We start from the raw sequence: 12,465 nt of genomic DNA on the forward strand, positions 1-12,465 counted from the left end.
CTGAAATTGCAGCCCTGAGGTCAAATTCAGACCCACCTTCAAAACGCCCCCCGGTCCTAAGCCACTGAAAGTGGTTTTGGGCTCCTCAAATTAAGCTTTTGGGCTCTTCGTGACCACTAACTGGTCCGTTCACTCTGGAACTATGCTGCTCACCCGAAGAATGAGCGCAAGCTGCCGCAAGTTTGTCTTTGAACACAGCAAGCATCGTCACTCACGAGCGCAAGGCCCCAGTCTGTCTGTTAGCAATACTCTGTCAACTCTTCGCACCTGCAGAGCTCCGCCAGTGATGCTCTCCTTTCTCCCGGCAAACGTCTTCTCCATGAAAGGGACTCTTGGCCAAATTCTTGAGAAGGTAAAACTTCAGCAGGATTTGTCTGGGGCTGTATGTAACCCATGCTCTATCGCAGTCAGCCACAACTTCTGGATTTAACCCAGTCTAGTGTGATGAGATAACCCTTGTTGAAGCTTTATACTTTCAAGAACCACATTTCAGTTTATTCTTTAAAAATTCATAACTCGACTTATACTTATAGCATTTTTGTCCTGTTTGTCTTGTTTTGTTTGTATAAATATAGACTATTTTGTTTAACCCGATGTTGAGTCATTTTGTAGTGTTTTCTCTGTTACTGTTTAAAGTGTACTTTACGCATTGCCTCTCATGTTAAGACTGTCTGCTCTGTGCCAAGATACCAGAGGGTGAGCACAGGTTAATTTATGGTGTGTATCTGATCTAGCTTGACTAGGATTGTGGTTCCTGCTTGTACAGGGTGCACATCTTAATGAACCAGATATCTAATTTCTAACAGTAACAATTCACAAAGTGTAAGCTCCTTCTTTGCTTGTAATGTTAGCAGTAGACCGAGGTCCCACAGGTTGCTCGTTGCTTCCTTTGAAGTTCCTTCCATACCAATATGCTTCTTTTTATGACCTTGTAGCACATGCGTCTATCTGGACAAAGGTTTCAATAATGGCACATTTCCAGGGCAAACATTTCAATAGAAGTCAACCATTTAATGCAATCCCACCATTTGCAACTGAGTCACGCATGCACAGAGCCACTTGCAGACCTAATAATATTAATTAAACCAGCGTTGTGCAAAGGTGAGAGGATAATTAATCATTTACTATATGTAGGCAGGGAAAACTTGTAGCACAATGCAAAACATTCTGCATCCAGCAGCCTTTCTCTGACTCAAAGCCAAGAAGTCTTTGAGTAACTTGCAGAAAGACAAATCCCATTCCAAGGTTTCAAATTATGTTCGAACTTGTGGGAAAATTTCAAACTGCCAGATCAACCTGTCTTTGGTACATGAGAACTTTAAAGCTTTCACTGATTCTCAGTTAGATCCTGGTTTATTAGTTTAGTTGGGCATTTTTAGCCCGAGTGCTAAATATAGCATGCATGTAATCCATGTAAGCTATTTATTACATTTGAAATTTACCACATGCAAGAAATAACACACGAGAGGTCATTAAATGCCAGTGGAAAATGCCACATTAAAATTCCTCCATTCAGAAGCAGGTGCTAAAAATTCCTGAAAGTGTAGAGATAAAAGAAAAGCTGTAAAACAAACCAAAAAACTAAATGAACACAATACTGCAAAAAACAACAGTGAATATTCAGAGTTTAAGCTTAGAAAATAAATTCTCATGCACCTATACACTGGGTCAGACCTACCAAAGCTGCCACAGATAAGTGAAGCTCCCAGAGGTTGATTGCAGCTGCTCACACTTCCATTCTGCAGCACACCTCATGAATGCTGCATTGATAGGCCACTGTTAAAAATGGGGTCTCTAGTTGGCAGAGGTATACACCCTTGTCCAAGTAGCGACCACAATCCTAGTCTGGGTAAGCCACACACAATCCAAATTATCCTGTGCCCACCCTCTGGTAGCTTGGCTCTGAGCCATCAGGCTTAACTTAGAAGGCAATGTGTAAACTGTTTGTGCAATAAATCATGCAGAAACACAGTGAACAAACCACAAAAATACACCAAACAGGTTTGTAAAAATATACGTTATTTATATGGTTAAATTAAGGTCAAAACGATAAAGATTTAATAAGAACAAGTTGAGATATTACTTTTGCAGGATTAAAAAGAGTCTTAAATCTCAGAAATCAACAGTTGTCTCTTGTTTTCACAAGGTAACAGGTTTTCGTCAAAAATAGGCACGGAGACCGCAGAGGAGGAGATGCGTGGAAAAATAGGGTGTGCATCAGATTTTCCGATGTGGCACAAACAATGCGTCAATTCTTTCCACGCTGCAAGGTGCTTTGTGTTAATTTCCGGCGTGCAGTCTTGGTTCCTCACTGGGATATGGGGATTTTTTTTACACCCAAGGATGATGTGGGAAAATCCTGGGCATGCGGGACGCAGTCACAGGTGTTGTGTCAATCCGGGATGGTGATGCATCCAATTTTCTGTTGCATGGCAGGCGCTGAGTAGATTCTTCACTCAAGAAGTCGGGCTGCATCATTCCAGTTTGGTTGCGCGTCGATCCGGTAGGGCCGTACATTGAATTTCCAGCTGCAAGGCAGGCACTGCGTCGATTCTTCACTTGGGAAGTCAGGCTGCGTTGTTCTGGTTCAGCTGTGGGACAAATTCTCGGTGATACCACGGCTGTGTGTCGTTTCCAGCAGGCTGTGCAATGTTTTTGGTGCAGAAGGTGTTTCCTGAAGAGATTAAGGGCCTGATTGGACCTTGGCGGATGGTATACTCCGTCACAAACATGACAAATATCCCGCCCGCCATTTCACAAGTTCAATAGGATATAATGAAACAGTCGGGAATCCAAGATGGGGTGACTTGTGGCGCTCTCACTAGGTTCTGTTACCCAGAATCCTTTGAAAACCTCAATATTTGGCAAAACAAAAAAACACTTTTTCCTCACATTTCGGTAATGGAAAGTTCTGGGATCTGAAAGGAGACCCAAATTTCCTTCCACCCAGCATTCCCCTAAGTCTACCGATTAAAATAGTACTTCACTTGTGTGGGTAGGCTGAGTGCCAGCGACAGGAATGATCATACAACGGTCAATGTTGGTCCTTACATGAGGGCAACTGTTGACCCTGGGATGATCCATTCCTGATGCAGGCACTAAGTACAGGCACTCAAGTGGGGTAGTGTTTTTATCAGGACAGGTGGGGAAACACTGGGTGGTAGGAATATTGTGGATCCCAGTATATTCCTGTAGTTTGTGTGACAGAAATGCAAGAAAAAATAGAGTTTTTATTCAACATTTCAGCTTTGCAGGGTATTCCGGGTAAGAAGACTTTGGGGAATCCACACAAGTCACACCTCTGTTGACTCCCCTGGATGTCTAGTTTACCCAAATGTCTGGGTTTAGTATGTTTACCTATATGGCCGCCGAGCCCAGGACCGAAAACATAGGTGCCTGCCTTACAAAGCCAGTTTGTTTTGTGATAGATAATTTTGATGTCTCCACAATACGATTTGGGCAGTGGAATTTGAGGCTGAACTAAATTGGTGAGCTCCCAAGAGAGAACTCTCTCTGTGCTTGCCGCCGCATGCACCTGCTCTCTGGGTTGGGCTAACCCGCTATTGTCCTGTTGGACAGACTGTGCTTGCGAAGGGAAAACAGGACTGCCCTCATCACCTCCCTCATAATCACTGGAAGAGGAGTTATCGAATGGGACTCCGACGACTGAAAAATCACTCCCAGAGTCTGCGCCATTGTCCTATCCCTCGGATGCTGTCTCAGTATCTGCTGTCTCAGTCTCTGACCCTACATCAGAGCTGTCCTCTTTAACCTCAGTGAGGGCTTGAGCAGCAGTTATCCAACGAGATGCCATCTCTGCTACTGGCTAAAGTGTTGCTATAAAACACTAGAGGTCACCTTACCTTTGCTTCTTCCCTCAATCAGCAAGTTCTTTCAAGACACTCAGAAAAAGACACTCTATTACTTCACCTTGTCATATACCAATCGACACAGTCTTCAGCACCTCTACCGCACAGTCCAACAATCATTATTGGTGCTCCCACTCCCATGACCTCCTCCTCAGATTCCCTCACTACCACCCAGCAAAAGTGCCCTTCATCTCTCCATAGCCACCCCACACATACATTTTATTTGTATTATAGCGCAGGTAATGGCTGACTTTACTAATGTACTCTGCTATTTACAGAAAATACAGATTTGATCTTTGCAGTAGGCATATAAACCTTCTGCACTACTTTATGGTATCAAAACTGCCACTAGACAAAAGTCTGATCCTTTTGTAGCAGAAACATAATCACAAGACTTACTTATTTGCTGCCTAAAAGCTACAGTTGAAACGCGTCAGTATGTGCATTGCTTTGAAGACGCAAGATGCAAATGCAAGATAACTGGTGATGAATATATATATATACTTTTGTATGTGAGTCTGGTTTTCCTGGGGGCCGATTGCAGCCCCCAGGGAAACCACACACGCATTGACAAAAGTGATCTATATATATAGATCTATATAAATATAAAGATCTATATATTTTTTGTTAGCTGTATGGTTTCCTTGAGGGCCATAGTAGCCCCCAAGGAAACCATACAACTACAAAAAAAAGTTAATGCCCCCACAGGGGGTCGTCCTGTCAATTTTGTTCTTTTTTTTTTTTTTTTTAAATGTAGCCGGGGGGGGGGGGGGGGCGCGATCAGGCACCATCGCGCCCCACCAGGGGACACCTACCTTTTTTTTTAAACATATGTCCCCGGGGGGGGGTTGGCCCGTTTGCCGAGGGGGTGACCCCCCCAAGTGAAATCCCTGGTGTCTGTCTAGTGGGGTTTCCTGGCCCTCAATCGCAGCTGTGCTGTGATCAAGGGCCAGGAAACCTGTTTAGGAAGGCCTTGAATGTCGGGAAGGCCATTTGGGCCGTTTTCCCCATCGGAGCAGAAAGCAGCCACAAGGCCACTTCCTGCTCTGATGGGGAAAACAAAACAGTGACATGCTGACATTACAAAGGGGTGGGTGGGGTGACGGGAGGAGATATGGAAGATTTTCAGTGTCTCCCGGGGTGTTTTTTTTAAAGGATTTTTTAACCCCCTCCCAGGTGTCGGCCACTGGTCGTGGGCCGCACTAGGGAGGTAGTTTGGGCATCAGCCAGTGGTCGACGCCTGCACTCTAAGGGTTAATAGTAGCCTTCAAAACAATCATATTTTATCATCGTTCATACTAATTGCTATATTTTCAAAAAGTGTTTGGCTTGCAGCACCACCATTTTTACATGTAGAGTGTTTTCATGATTCATATTTAAAGTAAATAAGTATTTTTTGCAAATAACCTGAACTTCCGCAGTGGGTCCATAAATAAATCGTTCTTGTTGTTACCTGATTTTCTAAATTGCTATTTCTATGCTAATATTTTCTTGTAGCTTGGAACATGCATCTGTATGAGTAATTTCTTTCTATTTCTTAGCAGGTGGGCAACGCTTTGTTTTATTCTAATTTCAAAGGTCGTTTACGCCTTTGTGCATTAACTAAAAGCATAATTCACAGATGTTTATTTCAATTGCATACTGCAGAGGTTTCACCAGAATGTTACTGTGTGTATGTTATCTTCAGGGAGCTTTTATTATTTAGCTGTCACCATTAAAAATTCAAAGCAATGGATCGAGAAGGCGAACTTGAATAATTTTTTTTTTACCCATTTAAGCCTAAACTGTGCAGAATAAAAGGAGGATGGTTTACCCATAGGAGCTATCAACTTCAGACTTTTGAACAGCTTTGGAATTGATCAGAATAGCACATTTATTGTGAAAATTCTTCTGTGGCCCTCATGAAATGAATATAATAGTCAAGAGAAAGAAAAAAATGGAAAAAGCAATCAGAAACGGAAGCATATGTAAATCTGTTTACATGCAGACATGGCTAATGCTAGAATAAAAACATCGAATTCCTTAGGTAAAAAAAAGGCGTTCAAGAGTGCTCACAAAGGGAGAATCATTGTGAGTAATTTTTTTCTTTATGTCAGAAAGACAACTGTGGCAGAACATGGGTTGATACAGTCAATAATGTATATTTAAAGAAGAGGCAGAATCCTATATTTAATGGGACAAATGAGTGAATATCTATCTATCTATCTATCTATCTATCTATCTATCTATCTATCTATCTATCTATCTATCTATCTATCTCTCTATTTGTCTGTCTGTCTGTCTTTCTGTTTCATTGTATGCTGATGACTTAGTGATTTTGTTTTTGTTTTTTAAATATACTTATTAATTGAGCAGGAACATCACATTAATCAGAGAAGCCAGTCAAAAAAAAAGCATACAAAGTTTCCTTATTGTAATTACACATACACATTCCATGTCCGTTGAAGGAGTACCGCTACCTGCACAAAGGCAAAGTTCAAGTGTATCAAAAATGCATCTGATAGAAAAAAGCTGTAGAAACAGTGTAAAAGTAAATAAAATACACATGTACGGATAGATATAAAACATACATGTACGCTCCTACCTAAAACTAGGCAGTAGACACAAATCCGAAACTAGAACAATCACTCATTCAATCGATGCTTGTAAAGCGCAACTACTCACCTGTTAGGGTCTCAAGGAGCTGGGGGAAAGTGTAGCGTTCACCAGTGGTTTAAAAAAAAGCCATGTCTTCAGTTCCTTTGTGAAGCTGAGGACGGAGGTGGTTTGTCTAATGTGGAGAGAAAGGGCATTCCAGGCGGTGGCTGTGAGGTAGGAAAAGGAACGTCCTCCTGTTCTGGTTTTCCTGATGCGGGGTACTTCTGCAAGAGAGAGCTTGGCTTCTACTAGGGTCCTGTGGGTTACGTGGAGGTTGATTCGCTGGTTCAGGTATGCTGGTCCGGTGTTGTGGAGGGCTTTGTGTGTGTGGGTGAGGATCTTGAAGGTGATTCTTTTCTCTTATGGAAGCCAGTGCAATGTACGCAGGTGTTGCAAGATGTGGCAGTGTTGAGATTGGTCGTGGACCAGTCTGGCGACAGCATTCGGGATGTTTTGTAGTTTGTGGATGAGTTTCTTGTTGAGTCCGGTGTAGAGTGCGTTGCCATAGTCCAGTCTGCTGGTGATGAGGGCATGTGTGACGGTCTTTTTATGTTCGAGGGGATCCATTTGAAGGACCTGCTTAGGAGGCGAAGGGTGCGAAAGCAGGTGGAGGTGACTGAGCTGATTTGATGGTTCATGCTGAGATTGGAGTCCAGGATGATCCTGAGGTTGTGGGCTTGGCTGGTGGAGGTGGACATGTTTTTGAGGGTGGGTGGCCACCAGGAGTTGTTCCATGCATTGGGTTGAGGACCCATGATGAGTAATTCTGTCTTGTTTGCATTGAAGGCAGCTGTTTCTCATCCAGTTGGCGACTGCTTCCATGCCTTCGTGGAAGTTGTGTCTGACTTTGTTGGGTTCATTGGAGAGGATGATTTGGGTGTTGTCAGCTTAGGAAATTATGTTGATTCCATAGCTTCTGATGATGGTGGGTAGTGGGGCCATGTAGATCTTAAACAGCGTGGGACTGAGGGAGGATTTGTGGGGAACTACGCAGGTGGTGGGTGTGGGGTCTGCGAGGAAGGGGACCAGTCTCACTCGATGAGTTCTGCCAGAGAGGAAGGATTGGATCCAGTCGAGACCACTACCCATGGGAAAATTGCAACTGTTAAGACACAAATAAAGTGCAAAAAGATGCAAACGTGCATTTGGTGGAGGAAGAGCATAAACGACATCATAGGAACAAGGAAAGTGCACTTGTGCGGAATAGACCTTAAAAACTACTCATCCCGATAGAGAAAAAGTTACAGGGGTATAAGGATAAAGTGGTATGAGTTGTCCTGAGTGGTATTAATACAGTAAGAAAAAGAGAAAGTGTCAGTAACACATACAAGGAAATAAACGCCAATCCAAGTTATAACTAGGGCTAGCGATGAGACAAATAAGCGAGCAATTCTTTGGCCATATCTAGGCAATAGAAATAAGCAGTAAAGTGCAAGAGTGCATAATTTCAATTCAGCTTGTCTATTCATATAGTACAAATAAACAAGTCGTCGACTACACTTCATTGCTACCAATGTTCTACCAAAAATAAAGTGCATCATTTGTCCATACTATTGATGTATGTGGGTAACCGTGCCCAAACGGCTGCATACTTCTCAACGACACCAATCCCACAGGTTCTTGCAAATCTCGGGATTCCTCACTACTAACTGCCAGGACATGGGCAAATCAACTCAGGCCCTTGTACAGCTTCTAGATCAAACTGCGTTCATGGGTAGCTAGCTGGTTGTTGGGTGTCCTATGGTGATTGGGAACATATCTCTAAGGTGTGTTATCTGTCCCTTAGAACTGCACTCTCAAAATAATGGGATTCCTCTCAAGGTGTATGACTTACTATGCCTCATTTTCAAATCACAAAAAATGTCCAAATAATTTGAATCAATGTTTAAAATGTGTGAGGCATGATAAAGGGGATTGGTTTAATTTCTTCTGTGTTCCCAGTTGAATCGTTTTTGGCAAGGTGAATTTTTAACTCTTAACGAATGCCTACAGATTATGATTGCAGCTGAAGCTATGGCTGTTTTATTCACAATATCCTCTGTTACATGGAAACTTAATAAGCATGTATAATATTTTATATCAGCTGCTGTATGTGTCCCCTGATCCTCCAATATTAGAGGTCCATTAATATTCCCAAGGTTAAAGTCTGGCTGGATAAAGTTAAGAGAACCTCGGTTTAAGGAGCCATATGCTCGGTGTATTTAGTGATACATGTCAAGACAGTCAATGCCCCATATGAATTTTCAGGCACTGGGTCAGCTACTAGAAATAAAACTGGAAATTTACAAACTAAAATACGTTCGTGATTATGTTATGTGGGGCTCTCATATAAAGAATAATTAAAAAACATCACATAGGAAGGTAAACATTTTAAAAAATGTCCGCATTTTTCACTACTTTCTTATTTGGGTTTACTCTAAAAATAATTAGACCCACCACCTGCCAAAGTATCAGAAACATATCTGTCGAGCTGCCAAAGGATGTCCATGAATTACTTATTTGTCTGCAGCTGCCTCGCCCCTGAATGTCAAATGCATCTTACAAGAAAGGGAGAGTACATTAGCTTTAGGAAGCGGGAATCTGGCCACCATAAGTGTTTCACGAGTTTTTAAGGGAATCAAAGAAATTTATGAATTAAACTACTACTACTCCCCCGGGCCTTTTCTGTAGCAATATGTGAAGCAGGCTATACTGCAAGGATCTCAAAGCTGAAGATAAGCAAAATCGTATTGTACTTTGCAAAAATGGCTGTTTCGCCAAACGATATCATTTCAATCACATATGTGTACTAAAAGGCCTAGGTGGGATGTATATGTCGAATAAAGTACCACATTTCACTCATTATAAGAATATTGCAAGTAATAGGGGACTTCGATGACCATAAAAGGGAAAGAAGCAAAAGGCTGAGTTCCCCCTTTGAGACGTACATGTTGTGTCATCGCTCGGCGTGCAGAAGGCTCGAGAGAGAAATGGACCGATGCGCGTGAGAAGCACAGGCATGCGTGCTCTGGACCCAATAGTGACAGACTCCAGCAGGTATGAATGTACGAGCTCGATTGGGTCTCGACCGCCCCACCCCTACGGGTCTTGCTGTTAATTACTTATCGACATGTTACCTAGCGGGCAAACACACCAGGTCACCTACGTAAGTGGGGTTTCATTTTCACCCTGGGATTGGAACCTGGTGTCCTCTCCGACAGTGCGCACTCAATGTGTCATGAGTGCGACACTACATTTCTCCCTTATTTTGAAACAATTGCAACAATTTTGAAAAGACGCCCCAAACACCTTTCCTCCAGTCTGAGTCATTAAAACCAATATAACTTATACATTATGTGGTGCTCCAGTTGAGTTGATGGGGCTGGATTTGCCCACAAATGGTACCTAGTCCTTTTGCTCCTCCCTCCTGGCACCAGAGGAGCTGATTCAACCTCGTTTGCAGGTGGGCTGTTCGGGACTGAACTCCCAGGCTGCTCAACACCTCTCACCACAGGCAAGGACCCCACTGCCGTTGAGAGGTTTTCTCCACTATCACAGACTACTCCCTCTGCTTCAGTTTCTGGGTTAGAAGATAATGAAGTGTGGAACTTCTTAAAGTGAGATACATTCCTGGACACTACTTCTTCCCTTCGCCGTAACAGTGAGCTTGGTGCTATGGACATAAGTGACGGTCCACTCAGATCTTTCGAACGGCAGTCAAAACTTGCTGCTGGTATTCCAGTCCTTGAGTAGCACCAGGTCTCCCACCTGGAGCATCGGGTGTCGGGCTCTGTGTCGTTGGCTGGCAAGGATATTGGACACATGTTGCCTGGCAACGACTCTCTCATTGTCCATGGGGGCAGGGGTCTATTTGAGATGATAAGGAATGGAGTCTCACACCACTCGGCCCATTAGCATTTGGCCTGGGGCTTGCCCTGTAGTGGAATGAGGCATCTGTTGATACTCTCGTAGGAAAGCATAAATTGCCCAGTCGTAGGGTTAAAGGTTGGCATGAGTGATCCGGATCACCTTCTTGATGGTCCTCATAAAATGTTCGACTTCTCCATTGGCTTGTAATGCATTTGTGTTGAATGTTCCAGGACTTGAGGTACTCAGCTACCTCTTGACTTTGGAAGGGAGGTCCATTGTCAGTTCGTGAGTGGCCATTTTTTTCTCCAGGTTGGGTAGCTGTAGTATGGAAGACAGGCTCACGATGGTTTAAGTTATCCACACATTTATTCAAGAATATGTCAGAGTAGAAAAACCGCAACCACCAACTCTTGCCAAGTTCCGACCTCTGTCTCCCACATTCCATCTCTCAGAACTCTCCTAGTATTCTATACCAAGCACATCTAAACACCACAGTAGCACCTTGTGAGCAGCCAGTGAAGACATGATCTCAACCTCTGGGTATTTGGAATAGTCCAGACTTCGATGACTACCATGGTGTGTCTACCATCCCAAAGGCTGCCAAAATCAAGGCTGGCACAGATCCAGGGTTGTTGCGGCCTTCTTTCGGTTATCACGGGTGCTGGGCGTGATGTTGCCTCAGTAGGCTGACACTATGGGCACACCCTCACCAGGGCTTCCACTTGCTCATCCATGAGCAGGAACCAGACTTTTGGCATGCAATCTCCTCTTAGTCTTGACCATGCCTTGATGGCCGGCATGGGCAAGCTGTATTATTTGAGCGTGGAGTCCAGGCTATGTCCCCTCAGTAAGCATCCTCTGGGGTCAGTGACCAACTGTTGACGAACATGATATAAGCCTTCCATGATGTGTTGCACTTCTGGTGTTTCTTGAGTCCAGTTCTCTTTAAATCAGTGCCACTGATTGTTCTTTATGGCGTGGTAGTGGGCAGGACCTGTCCACCTCGTACTGGAGGTATTCCTCCATCACTTGGGCTTCCTCTTCCTCACCTTGGGTCGCTGCTCTGGGGTGTCTGAACAGATAGTCAGCCGGGTTGGCAGACCCAGGGCAGTAATCTACCTGAAGTCGTACTCCTGCAGTTGTAATAGCCACTTTTCTATTCTTGGGCCAGCTTTAGGGTTCTGAGGGGTTTATGGGCCCAATAATGACAGGGACTCCAGCAGGTATTAATGTGGGAGCTTTAGCTGGGGCACGATATTTATTACTTATCCACGTGTGACCTAGCTGGCAAGCTCACCAGGTCACGTACATAGGATGGGTTTCATTTTCACCCCTGGGATCGGAACCTTGTGTCCTCCTCACTGTGCGCAATTGTTGTGTCATGAGTGCGACAGTACAGTACAATATCCTTTTAACCCCTTCTGTGCCGCGGACGTAGTGGTTACGTCCCGCGGCACAGTGCTGCTGTGCCGAGGACGTAACCACTACGTCCTCGGCACACAGCCCAGAGGGAGCGCTCTCGCTCCCTCTGTGTGCTTTCCCCCACCCCCCCAAAGTCAGGGATGGAAGGGGAAGCCCTTCCCCTTCCACCCCCGACCCCCCCACCCCCCCATAATGACGTCAGCGCGCGATCGCGCGCTGACTTCATTATGGGGATTTCGCCGCACAGGAAGCCATTTGCTTCCTGTGCGGCGAACGGAGAAGAGGTGAGTTCCTCTTCCCGGTGGGTGGGGGGTTTGGGCTAAAGAGGCACCGGGGGAAAGGAAAGGCTTTTCCTTTCCCCCAGTGTCTCTTTGAGCATTCCTGCTGCCCGATCGCATTGCGATCGGGCAGCAGGAATGCCCACTAGACACCAGGGATTTTTTTTTTTGTTGTACTTTCTGTTTCTTGTTGGCGGGGAGCGGCCCCTTGGGCAAGGGTCGCTCCCCTTGTGGGGGCAATTTGTTACGGCCATTTCTGCCCCCCTTGGGGGCAGATTGGCCTACTTTTTAGGCGGATCTGCCCCCAAGGGGGGCAGAAACCACTGGATCACCAGGGATTTTTATTTTCTGTGCATTTATGTTGGGGGGGGGTGCCCCCTTGGGCAAGGGGCGCCCCCCCCAAGGGGGCA

This window comes from Pleurodeles waltl, chromosome 1_2 (genome assembly GCF_031143425.1).
Source record: "Pleurodeles waltl isolate 20211129_DDA chromosome 1_2, aPleWal1.hap1.20221129, whole genome shotgun sequence".
Taxonomy (NCBI): Eukaryota; Metazoa; Chordata; class Amphibia; order Caudata; family Salamandridae; genus Pleurodeles; species Pleurodeles waltl.